The sequence below is a fragment of the Eulemur rufifrons genome, chromosome 1 (assembly GCF_041146395.1).
Source record: "Eulemur rufifrons isolate Redbay chromosome 1, OSU_ERuf_1, whole genome shotgun sequence".
NCBI lineage: Eukaryota > Metazoa > Chordata > Mammalia > Primates > Lemuridae > Eulemur > Eulemur rufifrons.
In genome coordinates this window covers 3,964,898-3,983,039 of record NC_090983.1, presented here as the reverse complement: position 1 = coordinate 3,983,039, position 18,142 = coordinate 3,964,898, and the positions used below count along the sequence as shown (strand labels likewise).

The 18,142-nt window shown below is 43.3% G+C and overlaps 1 protein-coding gene across 1 annotated transcript in view; it reads right to left on the bottom strand.

The window, feature by feature from the left end:
* Window positions 1-18,142, bottom strand: part of IQCA1 (IQ motif containing with AAA domain 1) — a 199,992-nt gene that overhangs the window by 148,364 nt on the left and 33,486 nt on the right. The gene's annotated exons all lie outside the window — the stretch shown is intronic.

The following is an 18,142-nucleotide window of genomic DNA, read 5'->3' as shown; positions in this document are numbered from 1 at the left end:
GAAATAGAGTAGAAGAGACAAAGGTAGGTAATTAAATGCCACAGCACAAAGTCCTCTGGAAGTCTAGAAAAGAGAAGAGTCACTTTGCCTCTCGAAAGTAGAAGACAGTAAGAAGCAGGTAGGATTAGTCCTGACTACGTAAAGGATGAGTGGGGCTTTGGCCTGAGGAGGTAGGAGGAGATCATTCCGGGCAAAGGAAACAACATGGACAAAGCTATAGAAGCAGGATAAGTATAGGCATATGTTCATTTGATAGCCGATATTTCCATTTTACCTGGGAATAGGTTTGTCTCTATAGACCCAGGCCAGATGGTATAGGTTCTCAGTAGCAGGCAGAGAAATTTGGACCGAATTTCATGGCTACTCCAGAACAACTGAGGTTTATTGGAGCAGGAGAATTGACATAACTATGAGTCAGGGGACCAATTAAAAGATAAGAAGTACAAATCAGTGGATAAACAAAATGTAGTACATGCATAAAAGGGACAACATTCAGCCATAGGAAAAAAATGAAATTTTGACACACACTACAACCTTGAAAACATTATTGTAAGTAAAGTAAGCCAGACACAAAAGAACAGATTTTATATGATTCCACTTAACATGACATGTCTAGAATAGACAAATTCATAGAGACAGAAAGTCAATTAGAGGTTACCAGGGGCTAGGGGAAGGAGAGAATGGGGAGTTATGGTTTAATGGGTACAGAATTTCTGTTTGGGGTGATGGTTACACAACACTGTGGATATAGTTAATACCACTGCACTGTGCATTTACAGTGGTTAAAATGGCAACTTCTATATCTCAAACAGATCCTGACAGTGGTTGAGTTCTTTGCTTAGGGAAACTAAAAAGACCTTTTTGAATAGAGACTTAGAATGGAGGAGAAAGGGTAAAACATTGAGAAAGTATAATTCATAGGATATGCGGTGTGGCTCAGAGACGGAAAAGTCCACAGTGCTGGTAGGTTTCCATGGTAGCTGGGGAGGTGGTGTTGGGGAAGGAGGGGGGCTGAAGAACCGAGGGGCTGGAGTGGCTGAGTATAGACACTTGATGAAGCTTGGGGAAGAAGAGAAGACAGGAAAGTAGCTCAAAAATAAGTGAACTTATTTGTAGGGCAATGCAAAGAAGGAATTTGAAGTTGTAGTCTTTAACCAAATGCATTTTTTTTTCTTTTATTTCAGCTCATTATGGGGGTACAAAAGTTCAGGTTATACATATTGCCCATGTACCGCCCATCCCCCTGAGTCAGAGCTTCAAGGGTGTCCATTCCCCAGACAGTGTGCATTGCACTCATCATGTAATTATACCGCATCCCCTCCCCCCACCCCCCATCTCCCCGAGTCAGCACCTTCAGGCGTGACCATTCCCCAGATGGTGTGCAACGCATTCGTCATGCATGGTCTAGAAGCACTCTTCTTCTGCAATATAATTTGCATTGACATCTCTTTATACTCACCATCCTTCTTTCTTTTCCAGAAATCCCAGTACTCTACTTGTGTTCCCAGAGACCCTTCCTGAGAATTTTGGTGATGTGATTTAGCCTTTAATGAACCAGTTGGGGTAAAGTGGCACAGTGCAGTTTTGGTAAATCTTGGCAAGTTTTCCATAACGCCCAAGATATACGCCAGGAAGGTAGCACATCTCTGCTTATAGACCAGGCACAGAAGGGAGTTACCAGTACCATGTTGTGTCCCTTTCTTCCTGTGCCCAATTGTAGATTTCCTAAAACTCCCCCAAGTGAGTGGGATCATACTTATTAGTCTATAGAGCACAGGATGTTGCTTGTTCTCCTTTAATGCTTTAATTACTCCATTGACACTCCGAAATAGGTTACAATGTAATCAGGCAAATTATAAGCCAGTAGTTGGCTTGGAAATAAAAACTGCACCTTTAATTACTATGAGAAAACTTGTGGTCAGTTGGAACAACCAGTCTGGAGTCTTCCATTTTCTAACAGTGCAATTTGAATCAACCCTAGTAACATTCCCGAACCTGTCTATCTCCGTACAATGGGAACAAGACCCCCTGGGTCACTCAAAGCATTGTAATGTGTCTCCTGGAATGGTTTTAAATTGCCATGTGCTAGGAAACAGCATGGTGTGACCTCATGTGCTCAGGATCTGGATGATCATCCGACTCCCATGGTTTAGATTCGGGAGATGCGTTCATACAGTGTGTTCTGAACGCTCAGTGCTGGTAGCATTGTAGGCTACTCCCTTCGTATTCCTCACTGAGCCCGTGGTGAAGGAACTGAGTCTTCCAAAGATGGGTTTACCTCTTCGTGTAATGAGTCTGCCACGTGAGCTGTCCCTGAGTGTGAGTGCCCGAGTTGGAGAGCAGTGACTACTGTGCTCCCACCGTGATGAGATGGGCACTTCTAGGTGCAGTGAAAAGGAAGTGGAAGTTTCCGGTTGACTTTGATTCAGTTCCAGCATGTTCCTCAGGTAGGCCTACAGAACTGCAGAGAGTGAAGTCAGGAGAGATGAAAGTGAAAAGGTGGAAAGTTCACATTGAATTTGAAGGCCTTCTCCTCTAAACTTAGATGTAAGAAACATTTTCTATGCTTCTAAGTAGAAAGTGTCATTCTACATAAGAGGTGTATTTTAAAATGTCAGATATTAAACCGTCTGCTGTACCATGTCACTTTTTATGTCTGATGTTATGTCTGTGCAAAAAGACACTGATGAAATACTGAGCTTGTTATATTTGCATACATGACTGGACCTGAATGAAGTATGGGTTTCATTAATTCATAATGATTAAAAGCAAACACTGGTAGACCCTTGACTTAACATTTCAAGATCTAATATCCACAGTTTTGACTTTTTCTGAGCAGCCCCCAAGGTCCATGGCGTGTTGTAATTTGTAACAGGGGCAGTTCTACTTCTCTCAGAGGATTGTTAATGAGGATTAAATGAAGCATGTATGCAAAGTGCTCGGCATGAATTTGCACCAACACGCTGTTGTGTGGCAGGTGGTCCCTTGACCAATGGGAGAGTCTAGGGGTCTGCTCCAAATCCACACCTCAATCAGCAGTATTCCTAATTTGGGGGTTCACAGAAATTCCAGGTGTCAAAAGATCTGTTTCATACAGGTGATTCAGTTGAGGGCTCATAACGTAGATGTTGCTTTCAGAATAATGATAATTTACAAACTCCTACAACAGCTGGTATGAACATTCCCAAACAGCAAAAAGTTCTGGCTGTGAATCTTGGCTTCTCTCCAGTCTGTTACAGTAATCTATCAGAGTGTATTTTGGACTGGAAATGAGTCTGATTTGATAGATTTTGTTGAGAATATGCTAGCAAACTAATTTAAAGGGGATATGAGCAATCTGAACCTTGCATTCTGGATGGAGTTCCAAAGAGAATCATCTTACAAACACCAAAGCCATTTTACGTCAAGTAAACATCACTTCCCCTGGGAAATGAGTGTAAACGTGTGTGTGTTTTTCTTAAGAGCTTCCTCTATTATCTATTAATAAAACTGCCCAGTATGAGAAAAATAGAAAAAGGAACTAGCCAGAGGCAGGATATTTTTTCAAAATTATTGTCCTGTTTTTTTCACAAACATTGAGGCAGCTTTTGTACCCAGATGCAAGGGAGGTCCCTTTCTCAATTGTTTTAACACCTGCTGCCTACTAAAATGAACACGATTTCCACAAGCCATTGATAAATTCAGTCTTAAACCTACCTCAGAAATGACAGTTTCCTATATTTTGATAATACTTCTGAATAAATAACATGTGTTAGTCCAATTTCTGCTTTTTTTTTTTTTTTTTTCCTATTTGGCTCTCTTATCCCCTCTCTTGTGATTTTATTTTTATAAGCTTATAATAAAACAATAGTTTTTGGCACCAAGGATAGAGAGCTAATTACAAATAACAGTTGCATTGTTCATAAAACACAAGTGGTACATTTAGTCATTAATGAGACACATTTAAAGACTTGACTTGCCAATGGCCCTGACTACATCAGCAAGAGGCAGTTTAAGAGCAGAGAAATAATTTACTTAATCTATTAATTCATCATAGAGCACCACCAGACTTAATAGAAATGTAATCTTGGTTTAAAAAAGAATCAGGCCGGAGGCTGGTAGGAATTTTCACATGGTCATTTCTTCCTCCTTCTGTCTGCCAGTGGTCTCTCTGCTTGTCCCTGTCTGTTTACTCTTTCTCCTGAGGGCAGCACTTCTCAGACGTGGCACTGCCCGTGCCAGGGCTGGGAGAGCAGCCGTGCGCATGGCAGGCACAACGGAGCCACGCCTCGCCTGCCGGACCTCCCCAAGGTGTCTGGCTGGTTCAGGTGACCAGTGCAGGCTGTTGGTGCAGAGGGTTTAAATATTAAAGCCTTCTTGGGCATGTGCCTGCCTAATGTGTTCTCAGGGAGTTGTTTGCTTAGACTTTTCCTGCTAGGAAAATTGTTTCACACTTTTTGGTTGTCCTAATGTATGAAATGCAGATAAAAATAATAATAGCTACAACTTTAAAACTACTTTTTATTAAAGAATAATATGTGCAGAAAAAGTGGGCAGCTCTTTAGCATACATCTCAATGAATTTGCACAGTTTGAAAGCACCCACGTGGTAAGTACACAGGTCACAACCCAGAAGAAAGGCAGAATCCCAGAAGCTCCCCTCCTGTCTCTTCCTAAACCCACCCGTCTCTTCCTCCCAAAGGAAACACTAACACCAAAGACTAGTTTTTTTTAATAAAGGAAGACTTTACATATTAACTGTATATGAATGGAATTATGCAGTGTATACAGCTGACCCTTGAACAATGAGGGGGGTGGGGCACCGACCCCTCACACAGTCGAGAATCCGAGAATAACTTTTGACTCCCCCGAGACTTCACTACTAATAGCTTACTGTTGACTAGCAGCCTTACTGATAACATCAACAGTTGGTTAACACATATTTTGTATATGTATTCTGTATTCTTACAGTAAAGCTAGAAAAAAGAAAATTAGTAAGAAAATCATGAAGAAGAGAAAATATATTTACTATTCATTAACTGGAAGTGGATCATTATAAAACCTTTCATTCTTCATGTTGAGCAGGCTGAGGGGGAGGAGGAAGATGAGGGGCAGGTCTTGCTGTCTCAGGGGTGGCAGAAGTGGAAGAAAACACATGTGTGAGCAGACCTGTGCACAGTTCAAACCCGTGCTGTTCAAGGGTCAGTGGTATTCTTTCATATCTAACATCTTTCGACCTACCTAAGATTGTGAGAGTCATTCATGCTGTTGCATGTAAATGTAGGTTGTTTTCGTTGCTGTGTCTTATCCACATATGAACAGATCACAGTTTATCTGTTCTGCAGTTGATGGACAGGTGGTTGCTTGCAGGCCTGGGTTATTATGAATAATGCTCCTGGGATCATTCACATGCATATCTTTTAGTACACGTGCATGCTCCTTGCTGGACTGTACGGTATGTGTATGTTCAACTTCAGTAGACACAAAAAAGTTTTCCAAAGTGGCTGTACCAATATTTTATTCAATTTTACCAACAGGAGTTCTGGTTGTTCCACACGCTTACCAACACTTGGTATTTTCTATCATTTTCTTTTTTCTTTTTTTTAAAGACTTGTAGTATTATGATCTCATTGTGGCTTTAATTTGCATTTCTCTGCTGAGTAATGGCACTAAGAACCCTTCCATATACCTCTGTGGCCATCTGGATATCCTTGTTTTGTGAAGTGCCTATGGAAATCCTTTGGCCAAATTTTATTGAATTTTCTGTCTTTTTCTTACTATTTTGTAGAAGGTATTTATGTACTATGACACAAGTCTATGCTGAATAAATTTATTGAAAATATCTCCTCCCGTCCTATGGTTTGCCTTTTCTCTTTTTAAGTGATGTCTTCTAATGAACAGTTTCCCAATTTTAATGAAATTTATACTTTTTTAAGATGAGTGCTTTTTTGTTATCCTGTTTAAGAATTTTTTGCCTACTTAAAGGTAATTAAAATATTCTTCTATGTTATGTTCAAGAAGCTTCATCATTTTACCTTTCACATTTACATCTACACTCTATCTAGAATTAATTTTTCAATAAGAGTAAAGTGAGGATTAAATTTCTTTCTTTTTTTCCTACACAAACATTCAAATCTGCCAGCACTATTTATAAAAGAGACCATCTTTTCCCCACTGCTCCGCGGTGGTACTTTTGTGGTAAGTGAAGTGTCCTTATGTGTGCAGGACATTATTTCTGAAGTGCTTTTCTGCACCTTTGGATGATCATTTGATTTTCTCCTGTATTCTGTTAATGTGGTGAGTTACATGCATTGATTTTTGTGTGCATATCTGGGATAAACTGAACTTGATGGGTTATCATTATACACTGTGCAATTTCATATGCTAAGATAGGGTTGGAGATCTCTGCACCTGTATTCATGAAGAATATTATCCTGTAATTTTCTTTCTTTTGATATCTGTGTCAGATTTTGTTATCAAGGTTATGCTGGCCTCATAAAATAAATTAGGAAATGTTCCTTTCTCCTGTATTTTCTAAGATTTTCTGTAAGATTGGTATTTTCTTCCTTAAATGTTTGATAGAAGGCCTCTGGGCTTGAAATTTTCTTTGTGTAAGGTTTTTATAAAGAAGTCAATGTCTTTAATAGATATAGCGCTGTTCATATTTTCCAATTCTTAGTTTTGGTAAGTTGTGTATTTCAGGTAATTTGATTATTTTGTATAAGCTGTAGAATTTATTATTTTAAATTGTTCATAATATTCCACATTATTCTTTTAATATCTGTAGGATCTGTGGTGATTGCTCCTTTGTCTCTCCTGGTATTTGTAATTTATGTTTTCTCCCTTTTCTCCTTGACTGATCTTGCCAGGGGTTTATCATTTCTATTAATATTTTCAGAGAGGCAACCTTTGTTTTGATTAATACTCCTTTATTGTCTGTCTCCTGTATCTACTGCTGCATAACATTATCCCAAAACTCTGAGGCTCTAAGCAGCACACATTTATGACCTCGAAGTTTCTGTGGGGCGGGAACCTGGCACAGCTTGGTGGGTGCCCGGCCTTGAGGGCTCTCTCCGGCTGCTGCCAAGGAGACGGCTGGTGCTGTGCCACCACCTGAAGGCCTGGCTGCGGGAGGGTCTTCTTCCAAGCTTACTCCTGTGGTTCTCAGCAGGATTCAGTTCCTCGTGAGCTGGTGGACTGAGGAATCCGGTTCTTTGCTGGCAGTTGGCTAGAGGGTCTCCTCGCTTCTTTTCCACGTGGGCCTCTCCGTGCGGCAGCTCACAGGGTGGTAGTGGGACTCACTGCCGTGAGTGAGCAGCAGAGCAGGGGAGGGTTAAGGCGAAGGCCGGGTCTGTCTTTAGCCTGATCTCGGGAGCGATAGCACAGCACTTCTGCTTTTTCCCTCTCTCTGATTCTGCACTTCCTAATGTCTGAAGGTGCCTGAAAGACAGGGAATTCACAGATCTGATCCAGTTATATAATTGTTCATGACAAAGGGAAGACCCAATATCGGTTAATTCATCCGGGCTGGACAGAACCTCTGGAAGAGGGTCAGGTGTCCTCACGGTCTGAACCTAGCCCAGAGGCCTTGACCCTGTCCTCATGCATCGGCCAGTGTGCCAGTCTGTGAGGATCATTTGCCAAATCAAACCTTTAAGTTAATTTGTTGAAAAATGCAAGGGTTTCTGGAAAGAATAAAATACTGTTTTCCACAGAACCAGAAGTCAGAGTGAGATTACCTTCATTTCTGCTTTTTCAAGGTATTGGATGAATTATAAAAGGGCTGAACTAGGATCACCTAGGGTCACCTTTCATTTTTCTGTGATTTGGAGGTTCTAATATAATTAAACAATGTAACGGATACAGAATTCAGGCAGATAAAAATGGAGAAAATAAATCGATGTGGGAAAAAAAGCCAAAAGAAGGAGAAATGGATAAAAATCACAGGAGTTGTGCTCTGTATTGATTTTCTATTGCCGTATAATGGATTACCACAAACTCAGTGACAAACAGTACCCATTTAGTGTCTCACACTTTGTGTTGGTCAGAGCCCAAGCACGGCTTAGCTGGTTCCTTGCCCAAGGTCTTGCAAGCCTAACTAGAGGGTCGGTCAGGCTGTGTCCCTTTCTGGAGCTCTGGGTCCCCCTGCAAGTGCATTCCAGCTGTTGACAGGACTCGGTTCCCTGCAGCTGTGGGACTCCTAGTTGCCCCTGCAGGTCCCAAGCCCGTAGCCCTCTCCCGGCAGGCAGCTCTCTCCTCCCAAGCCAGCTGGAGAACCTCTCCCTAGTCAACTACTGCCGAGTCTTATCAAGGAGGTGACCATCTGTCCCAGTCCCAGTCCGCCCACACTCCAGGGGAGGATTTTACAGGCATATCCAGCATGGGTGGGAATCTTGATGGCCTTGTTAGAATTCTGCCTGCCATGTGCTATAAAATCAGGTGGTTTATAATAAACACCTTTGGCTAATAAAGAAAATAATTAATAGACATTATTTGGGAGCTGGGTCTCTTAATGGCCAGTGTCTGTCAAGTGGAGATGTTGTATAAAAACTATCTCCTGCATGGGTTGTTGCAAGGCTTGGTCATGCCTGTGAAAAGCCTCCGCAAAATGGACACTGGTCTGCAAGGGTGAGGGAATGAGAGTACTGTGTGTGCATATGCGCATATACAGCGTGAGTACGTGTGCATGGATGTGTGCATGCATGTGCATGTGTGTGCACATACACACTCATGAAGCAAAATATTCCACATCAGTTGCCTCCCTCTTTATGACTCTCTCTTCCCCCTCCAGAGTGAGCCCATCCCCTGTCCAGCTCCCACTGAGCCCTTGCTGTTGGTCGGTACTTAACACATCCCACCGGTCTCGTACAGTAGTCTCCCTTATCTGAGGTTCCGCTTTCTGTGGCTTCAGTTACCCATGGTCAACCGCGGTCAGAAAATAATAAATGGGAAATTCCAGAAATAAACAGTTCATAAGTCTTAAATTGTGCACTGTTCTGAGTAGTGTGATGAAAGCTCGCGCTGTCCCGCTCCGTCCCACCTGGGAACTGAGTCATCCAGCGTGTCCACGCTGTGGATACTACCTGCCCCTTAGTCATCCACATCGTCTGCTCCTGACATGCTCCCATCCACATCATCATGGCTCCGTGGGCCAGGATCACCCTAAGCACGTCAGTCAGTAGTAACCTAATGCTGTGTCATAATGTCTATGTCATTTACTTATGTGACCTACATCACATAGGCGTTTTATCAAGTCATTTCATCACAAGAAGAAAGGTGAGTCCAGTACAATAAGATATTTTGAGAGAGAGAGAGAGAGACCACATTCATACAGCTTTTATTACAACATATTGTTATAACTATTCCATTAGTGGTAGTTGTGGTTAATCTCTTGCTGTGTTTAATTTATAAATATTCAACTTTATCATAGGTGTATGCATAGGAGAAAACATTGTATATATGGGGTTAAGTACTATTTGAGGTTTCAGGCTTCCACGGGGGTCTTGGAATGTATCCCCTGCAGATTAAAGGGGACTATTGTCATTTCTTTTGTACTTTATTTCTATTCCTCACCCATTCACAATCTTTCCAGTTGTAGAGTTGGCACCTTAATCATTTTTGCATTCTCTTTAATTTCATGAATAAATGAAGGGAAACGAATCCACCATAAATACAACCTAAGGCTGACTCCAGTCACCACGTAGCAAGGAGGGGCCTGGTAAGCAGATCTCGCCTGGTTCCTTCGCCAGGCAGTTACTGAGCACCTGCATTCAACCCAGGAAAATGTCACCTAAGTGGAGCTACCCTCCGGCCTCTACCTTTTAGAGATGCTTCTCTGTTAAAACAAGATACTCCAAATGGCAGTATGTGAGCCTTTCATAATGGCACAAAATACTATTTTGAACCACTTTTCCCTTATTATAAAAAGAAAAGGGCACTAACCACACTGAACACACAAATACTTTACAAGCTGACAATAGTGACCAGTGGCCTTTAGGGTGACCTGCACAAGCTCCCTGTGGCTGACTTCCCAGGTGGAGGCAAACCCAGCCTGCGGGTGGGGTGACGTTTTCTGGCAAAGCCGAGGGGTGTGGGGCGAAGGCGGCAGCAGCAAAGCCCAGGCTGCCCTTGCGGGCTCCCGAGAGCTGGCAGGAAGGCTTATTGCTCATGGCATAAAGTAAACATCAGCGTGGGGAGCATAAATCTTCCGGATGAAGGAATTATTAGTGGCACGTTGACCTGGTATGAACTGCAGCAAGTTAAGAGGCGTTATTGATGGCTTTGCTCATTCTCCAGGCGCAGAGAGGGTCACCTTTTACTTAAATGTAAACACACCAGGCCCGCTTTCAATAACAATTGTCAACCACGTCCCAGCTTCGACTGAAATTCCCCCTTGGTCAGGTTTTTTGACACCATACTTAAGACTAAACACATACCGTGAATTTGAATAACGTCGAGGGCTTGGAATCTCAAGCCATTTGTCAGACGAAGGCTGTTTCTTATCTGCTCGGTGAAAGATTAACCAAAACACGCACCAGAACTACCTCATGTTTTCTTTCCCGATACTGAAGTCTTCTTCCTAGAGAAGGACATTTTAGTTCCCTTTCCTCTCCCAAGCTGAGGCCTTTCACTAACTGATGCGTTGTGACTAGGGGCCTGCGTGAGCTTTGTTAGTTCTGTGGCTGGGAGCAGTGCCCTGTTCCTGCACCCGGCTCTTCCTACACTCACCTTCATCCTGGATGATCTTCAAAGGCCAGCGTCCCCCATTTGCCCCGACCTCTCCCACCAGCGCTGTCCCCGGCCACCTCTCCCTCATCTAAACTCCTGCAGGCTTGTTTATTTTTTTAGGTTGTAAATGGCAGACAAAACCAACTCAGATTAGCTTGGGAAAAAGAGATGTTCATTGGCTTGCAGACACGACACCGTCAGAGGTTCATTCTGCCTCCCTGCTCAGCAGCGCCAAGGGTCTGTGCTCTTTCTCGCAGACCCCGGCACCTCCTTCTCTGTGACCAGATGTGCAGTCCCTGTGTGGTGACAAAGCCAGGGCATTTCTCTAGCTTATCTCAAGTCAGCCATGTTTCTGCTAAAATCAGATAATTTAAAAAGTTATAGGACCTATAATATTTTCATTTGGATACCCACCCTTCCTCCCTTCCTCCCTTCCTTCCTCCCTTCCTCCCTTCCTCCCTCTCTTTCTTCCTTCCTTCCTTCCCTCCTTTCCTCCCTCCCTCCTCTCTCTCTCTCTCTCTCTCTCTTTCCAGTGAATGAATAAACAGATCTTGTCCCATGTGTGACTGGAAGGTCTGAGTATTAGAGTATCTTTTTTGTTTTTCTGGGCCTTCAGAAGTGCGCTAGTGATTTATTATATGTTATCAACACCTGAAAATAATACTAATTTATGGACAATTAGTACTCTTCCTTTTACTACTTATGGCAAATGAAAATGTTTCACTTGGAAGTATAATAAGTACTGCATTTCTTTAAGGAGGCTCTAATCTCATTTTGAATTGTCTTATTAGAACTAGAGTACGCTCTGAGCTTCTCATCTCAGAATTGTCCTGGAACCGTACGGTCTATTCACACAGGCATAGTGTTCTTAACAAGCATGAGTGTGATTGCACAGCAACAACTGGGGGAAAGCACTTGCAGTCTAGAATACACAAACACACCTGTGCTGGAGTTGTAAAATCCGTGTCACTGAGTTCATTCAAAACTTAAGACGTGATATTTTCATGTATTTGCATTATAGCCTCTGAAGCATAGTAATGATTGCAGGAGACAAGAATTTCTTTTGCTGATTTTTAGAAATATTTACTTCGATGACATGAGATCAAGATTCAAAGCATTTGTCAAAATATTCATAATATTTTCCCTTGCAACCAGAAAATGAGAACTGAGAGCCACAATTCGGATAAACAAAACCATTCTTTTTCCAAAATGAAAAATGTATCCTTAACTTTATCAAATAAACTTAGTTTAAGTGGCAAGTACAGAATGGTTGGTGTTTTGTGCTTCCTCTGAGTTCTAGAAATCCGAGGGAGCATCAGTCCTTCACTGTCCCTCCATCCTGAGACGGGGCCTTCCTCATGCTGGAACCTGTTCTACTCTTGGGCTGTGGTCCTCTCCAAGAGGAGAGGGAAGGGAGCAAAGGGAAGGTAGAGAAAAGAAGAAAAAAGGAGCAAGATGGCAGACTCAGATCCCACCACGTCAACAGCTGCTCTACGTGCAGACGGTCTGCGCACTCTGGCTCGGGGCTAGAAGGTCTCTGGTGTCTCTGCCCGGCTGGGCCTGGGGAGGGTATCTGGGGCTGTGCCTACAATCTGCGTTTTCTCCAGAAAGAAAATCCCTGAGTTCCTGCAGACACACTCACTATCTCCGCTGCGCTTCCGACCTCGTCAGTGTGGACCTGTAGAGACAGCCGGGGCCAGGGCCTGGCCTGAAAAACAGGAGGCTACATGAAAGGGAAACGATATGGGTCAAGTTGCCAATCAGTTCTAAATAAGGTGGAACTATTATTTTATACACTGCTTCATACCAGATTTCATATACACGTTGCCATCTGTTATTACTCAAAAATTCTCAGCTCTTTCATTTTTCTAATGGCATCTTCTCAGTACAGGATTTCTATTATATGGAAAAATTACTGATTCTCAACATTGAATATTAAATTAAACATATAAATCAAAAATGGGTAGATCCTGGTTTTTTTCTTAAGAGAAAATATAGTAAGTAAATAAAAACCAGGCTATAAAACAATAGTGGTATTGCTTAGAAAGTTCCGAAATGTTCATCTGAGAAGATGCTGGAACACGCAGCAGTACCAGGAGCCTCTGTCTCCCAAGTTTCTCCACTATACGTGTCAGAGCATTTGAAGTCACTCAAGAAGTGACGACTGTGACCTGCATCGTGCCTTCACAGATGCCCTTCTGCAGTGCACACCACAGACACGGATCCGTAAACGGCTCTGGAGACCTAAGGTCAGGCAGGCCCAGCAGTCCCACCCCACTAGGGAAAGGTCACATTAAACACACACAGCAAATATCCATATTACATCAACATCCGCAAATTGGTAAGAGGTACATCAAGCAGTCAGTATATAAATAGGCAGGATTATGAGTAAACATTGTCATAAGAATACAGACGATTAGTAAATAAAATGAAAAATGTTCACTCCCATGAGTAATCCGAGGTCATAATTACCGTCCTCCACCCTGGAAAGTGATTTAGGATATTATGATCTCTTTACATACTTCTGGAAATTTCTCCTAAGGGGGAAAACATCTGTCTGTATAAATTTATTTTCGGTAAAGAAGTGCAATTCAATATTAGGAGAACAATCAAATAAATTATAGTATCAGCCCTAATAAAGCCATTATACAGTGAATTTGGAAGATTATTGGCAACATGAACATATTCATACCAGAATTTCAAGTTGAAAGTGCAAAAACCAATCAGAAGCTCAAGGTTGAACGGGTTCTGAGATATGGGAACATCCCCAAATATTCCCCGTGTATAAACAAGAGAACAGCCTGTGTAAAATTGGGTCTGTCTTTCTCTAGTTTTCCACACAGGTTCCGAATGCGACATGAATCTGGGCGTGTCTGCAGAAAGGGACCATGGGAGGTTGATTTAGAAGAGAGACACAACTGTTGGGAAGTCCAGGCAGGACTGTGCAGGGCGTGGAATCACAAGCCACTTGCATTCACTCATGTCTTCTCCACCAATATGCACACGTGTTTTAAAAGAATGGAATCAGGGAAAAAGACCTCCTCGCACAATTCGGTGCTCCCCTCTAACCTGGGGGCGGCAGGTGTCTGTGCCACAGCTCTGGTGGTGTAGGTGTAGGCGAAGGCTCACCCTAAGACAGGGCCAGTGCCGCCCCAGGCTGAGATCACGAAAGCACCCTGTCAGCACTCTCAGACGCCCGTGGCTTCCTTCCGCAGGCCTCGCTGCTGTGTCTCCCTTCTTTGAAGTCGATGGGCTCTTGCTCCCAGCTCCCCACTGCAACCCTCCCACGCTGCACCCAGAGATCAGCCGCAAACACGGCCAAGGAGGAGCTTGAGTGCTACGTATGAAAGGTAGGGGGGTCTCGGGGAAAACACACCTGGCCACTTGGAGAATGGGCTCCCGGGTGCCCACTGGGCGTCTTCTCTTTCACAGTCACCCCTCAGCACCTTCGAAGTCCAGTTGCCCAGAGGGATTGCACCCAGGGTAAGCGGATGTCTGCAGCTGTGCATTAGCTATGGCCACACAGAGAGAGCTCACTTGACGAGGACAGCGGGCCCCTGTGAGGAGGGTCGCACACCCAGCGAAGAGCATGCACGTGTTGGGCCTGCTGGTCCCCAAGCCAACCCCTGATTACCTTTTGAGTATTAACCCGTTAGCTCTCCCCTCACTGCCACACGCACGGTGGCATCGGAACTGCGCAGCCCTATTTGATCACCTCGCTCTTTGCTGTGGAAGAGTCGCGGGCCCAGAGTTGAATCCAGTGATTGTTCCCATTGCGGCATCTCAGATTGTGTTCCCGAAGTAAACCCTAAGACAAGGAATCGAGTGTAAGTCGATTATTTGGGAGGTGATCCCAGAAAGCACTTCTAAATGGGTGGAAAAGTGAGACGGGAAGGAGAAAGAAGCCAACAGAGGGTGCGTTTTCCGGCAGCTTTCCATGGCACGATTTGGCCGTTGTAATGTCATTTAGTCCTCACTGCAGCCCCTAAGGTGGTCACTGTTACTATTCCCATTTACAGGTGAGGACACAGATCTCAGAGAGACCAAGGGCCTTGTCCCCGGCCCTGCAGGGGTGGCATGGAGCAGGGGGTGGGGGATCCATACTGCCTCTGTGCCAGGACAGCTCAGCTCTGCTCCTGTGCCAAGTCTCTCACCACGGCTGGGCAAACGCGCTGCCACCTGGCCGAGTAACACCGCGGCGAGCACGCCACCATTTGTGATCAATTCTAGGAACGCCAGGGAGGGGCGACCCAAACTGCCACCTGCCGACAGGGAGAATGGAGGAGGGCGAGGCCAACCCCACGTGCTGCCTGCCTTGGCTCTCAGTGCTGTTCATCTACGTTCCATGAAGGAGCCTGGGACAGTGTCTGAACCTTTCGAAATGGCCTATAAATTTATGTGCCCCTGGGAGTATATACTCTTTTCTTGGAATCAGGTTCCTAATTTTTATTAGAATCTTAACAATCCCCGACCCCAAAGTTCTAACACCTCCTCTCCCCTGGCCCGTGCCAGTGTGAATGCAGCATGCCGGGCCCGGACTATCTCCGGACACAGAGGACCTGGGCACCCATCCTTGCATGCAGTTACATCCCGCGGGCTTTGCTTCTTTCCATGGCCTGCTTTTAATCTTCTGTTTTCATCTTGTTGCTACTACTAGTTATGAGCCAGGGTTAGCAATTTTCTGCAGAGAACTGGAGGGAGGGATAGCATGTACCAACTTCATGGTCGACGCGCTCCCTTCCATCATCTTTATTATTCTCTGCACTTTCTCCAAAAGGCATTCTTTCCTTACCAAATCTAGTTTTCTTCCTTTCACTAACACATATCCATGCTCTTTCAAGCCAGTGAATGTGCTTCTTTTAGGCAATCACCCTTGCAGATTATACCTTTTTTTAGTTGCCAGGCTAAGGAAATAAAAATAAAGTATTAAGAAAGTGTTTATGTTGAAAGTAGGTGTTCTAAAAAGAATAGTTCTTTTTAAAAATAATTCCCAAAACAACTCTTAACAAGTTTTGATTCAAAGAGTTTTTTTTTCCTCCCAACTAGTGTGAAAAGCAACATAAATGGACCAGACTCTCCCCTTCCCTTGTGCAAGGTGGTTAATATCAGGGCTTGTTACACCTGGTATTTGACTTCTTGGAAACTTGCTAAAAATCTTACGCAGCTGTAATCCTTTGCTTGATTAACTGTGATTGAGTGTGTTCTGCAAAGTAACAGGCGCTTTAGATCTCTCCTGAAAAGAAAAGCAGAACAAATTACCAAAATAAAACAGCAACACAGTGAGGACATATTTTCGTAACGTGAAATACTAAAAATGTGGTCAAAAGGACCCACCTGAGCCAGAGACTGGGCTCTGTCTGTGGCCACAGGGAAGCCACGTCCCCTTCCTGGGTGTGGACTCCTACCGTGACCTTAGAGGTCGGCAAGACTCACACCCCCCACCTCCCGTGGAGTAGGCCCCTTGGGAATCAAGGGCAAGACTGGCTCCGAGTGCGGAAAGGGGCTGTGTGCTAGGACTGGCCCGGGATGGAGCTCGCTTTCTAACTTCTGAGAGGTGGCTGGGGCAGGACCAGGCCCAGTGGCCTCTTGGCCATGGGTGCCCCGCTCGTAGAAAGCCAGCAGGAAATTACATGGTGGCCCAGGACAGGGCTGCCAGGTAACATGCAGACCACCTCGTGAAACTTGCATTTCAGATGCACGACGAATAATTTTTCAGTAGAAGTATGTCCCGTGCATGCACGTGCCACACATGAACCAGATACTGCATGGGACATACTTAGTCTAAAAAATTATTTGTGGTTTATCTGAAACTGAAACGTAACTCAGCATCCTGTATTTTTTTTTTGCTAAACCTGGCAACCCTAGCTCAGGGAAAGCAGGCCTGGACAGGTTGTGTCAGCTTCTCTTTCTGGGCCGGGAATCCTTATGCGCTCCCAGGTTCAGGAACTTCATGCACATGGAGTTGTGCAGTGCGCCACCTTTGCGTCTGGCTGCTTCTGCTCAGTACTTGACTTTGAAATTCATCCCTGCTGTTGCCTCATCATTGTTTGTTCCTTTTCATGATTGAGTGATATTTTATTGTATGAAAATACTACAGTTTATCCATCCATCTCTTGATGGGCCTTTGTGTTGTTTCCAGTTCTTGTCTATTATGAATAGTTCTGACGTGCATCTGTGAGTTTTGATGTACGAGTTTTGTGTGTGTGTGTGTGTGTGTGTGTGTATGTGTGCAGACATATATTTTCATTTTTCTTGGGTAAATGCCTAAGAGTAGAATTGCTGGGTCTTATCATATTAAGTGCATGTTTAACTTAATAAGAAACTACAAAACCGTTTTCCAAAATGGTTGTTCCATTTTCCCATTTTTCTGATGATGATTGAATTGAGAACCTTTTCATTTGCTTAATGGCCATCCATTGTATCTAAACAAGTTGTGTGTTCAAGTCTTTTGCCCATTTTTTTGTTAGGTTGTCCATCTTCTTGTTGGGTTGTATGAGTTCTTTCTGTATTCTGGATGCTAGTCCTTTTCTGATATTTTCTTTCAGTCTGTGACTTGCCTCTTCATTCTTATGGGTGTCTTTTGAAAAGCAGCAGGTTTTACTTTTGCAAAAAATGAAGTTATCAGTTTTTTTTTCATTAATGTTTAATGCTTTTCATGTTCTAAGAAATCGTTGCATATTTCAAGGCCAGAAAGCAATTTTTCCCTATACAAGTTATATAACTTAATCTTTTATTAATACATTTAGGTCTATGATTTATTTAGTGTGTGGATTTTAGTGTATGGTGCAAAGTCAGGGCTGAGGTTCAGTTTGTTTCCACGTGATTATCCAGATGTTTCCAGTTCCATTTACTGATGTGACTGCCCTTTTCTCATTGAATTATGTCGGTGCCTTTGTGGGAAATTAATTGATCATGTATGTGTGTGTCTGTTTTTAAAATATCTTCTGCTCCATTGATTTATATGTCTATCTTTACATAATTTAGCAGTTTTGATTATTATAGCTTTATAGTGAGTAATTCAATCTCTCGTGTACAGGTGCCTATACCAGATGACTCCACTTTCTGGTGGAACCCAAGCGAAGACAGCTGGGGACACATTATTACTGTGCAGTTCCTTGTCTGCATGTTTGTGTCTGTGCCTTTGTTGACTTGGATCTTTCCTGACCCTGTCTCTGGACTGATATGCACAAAGCATTGATGCTGGCTATCATTACATGATATCATTATAGAAAACGTACATATTTTTCCCCTTCCTCTCTGAAATAATTTTTTTTTCTTTACAGGGTATAAAAGTAAAAGTTGTTGAAAGTTCTTAAAAGTAAAGCTTGCTTTGCATTTTCAACTTCTTAACTTTCAGTCTTTTTCTACTTTTGCTGCAAAAATGTTACCACCACGGACAAATGCCAGTGTTATGCATTAATTCCAGCAGTTTCAGC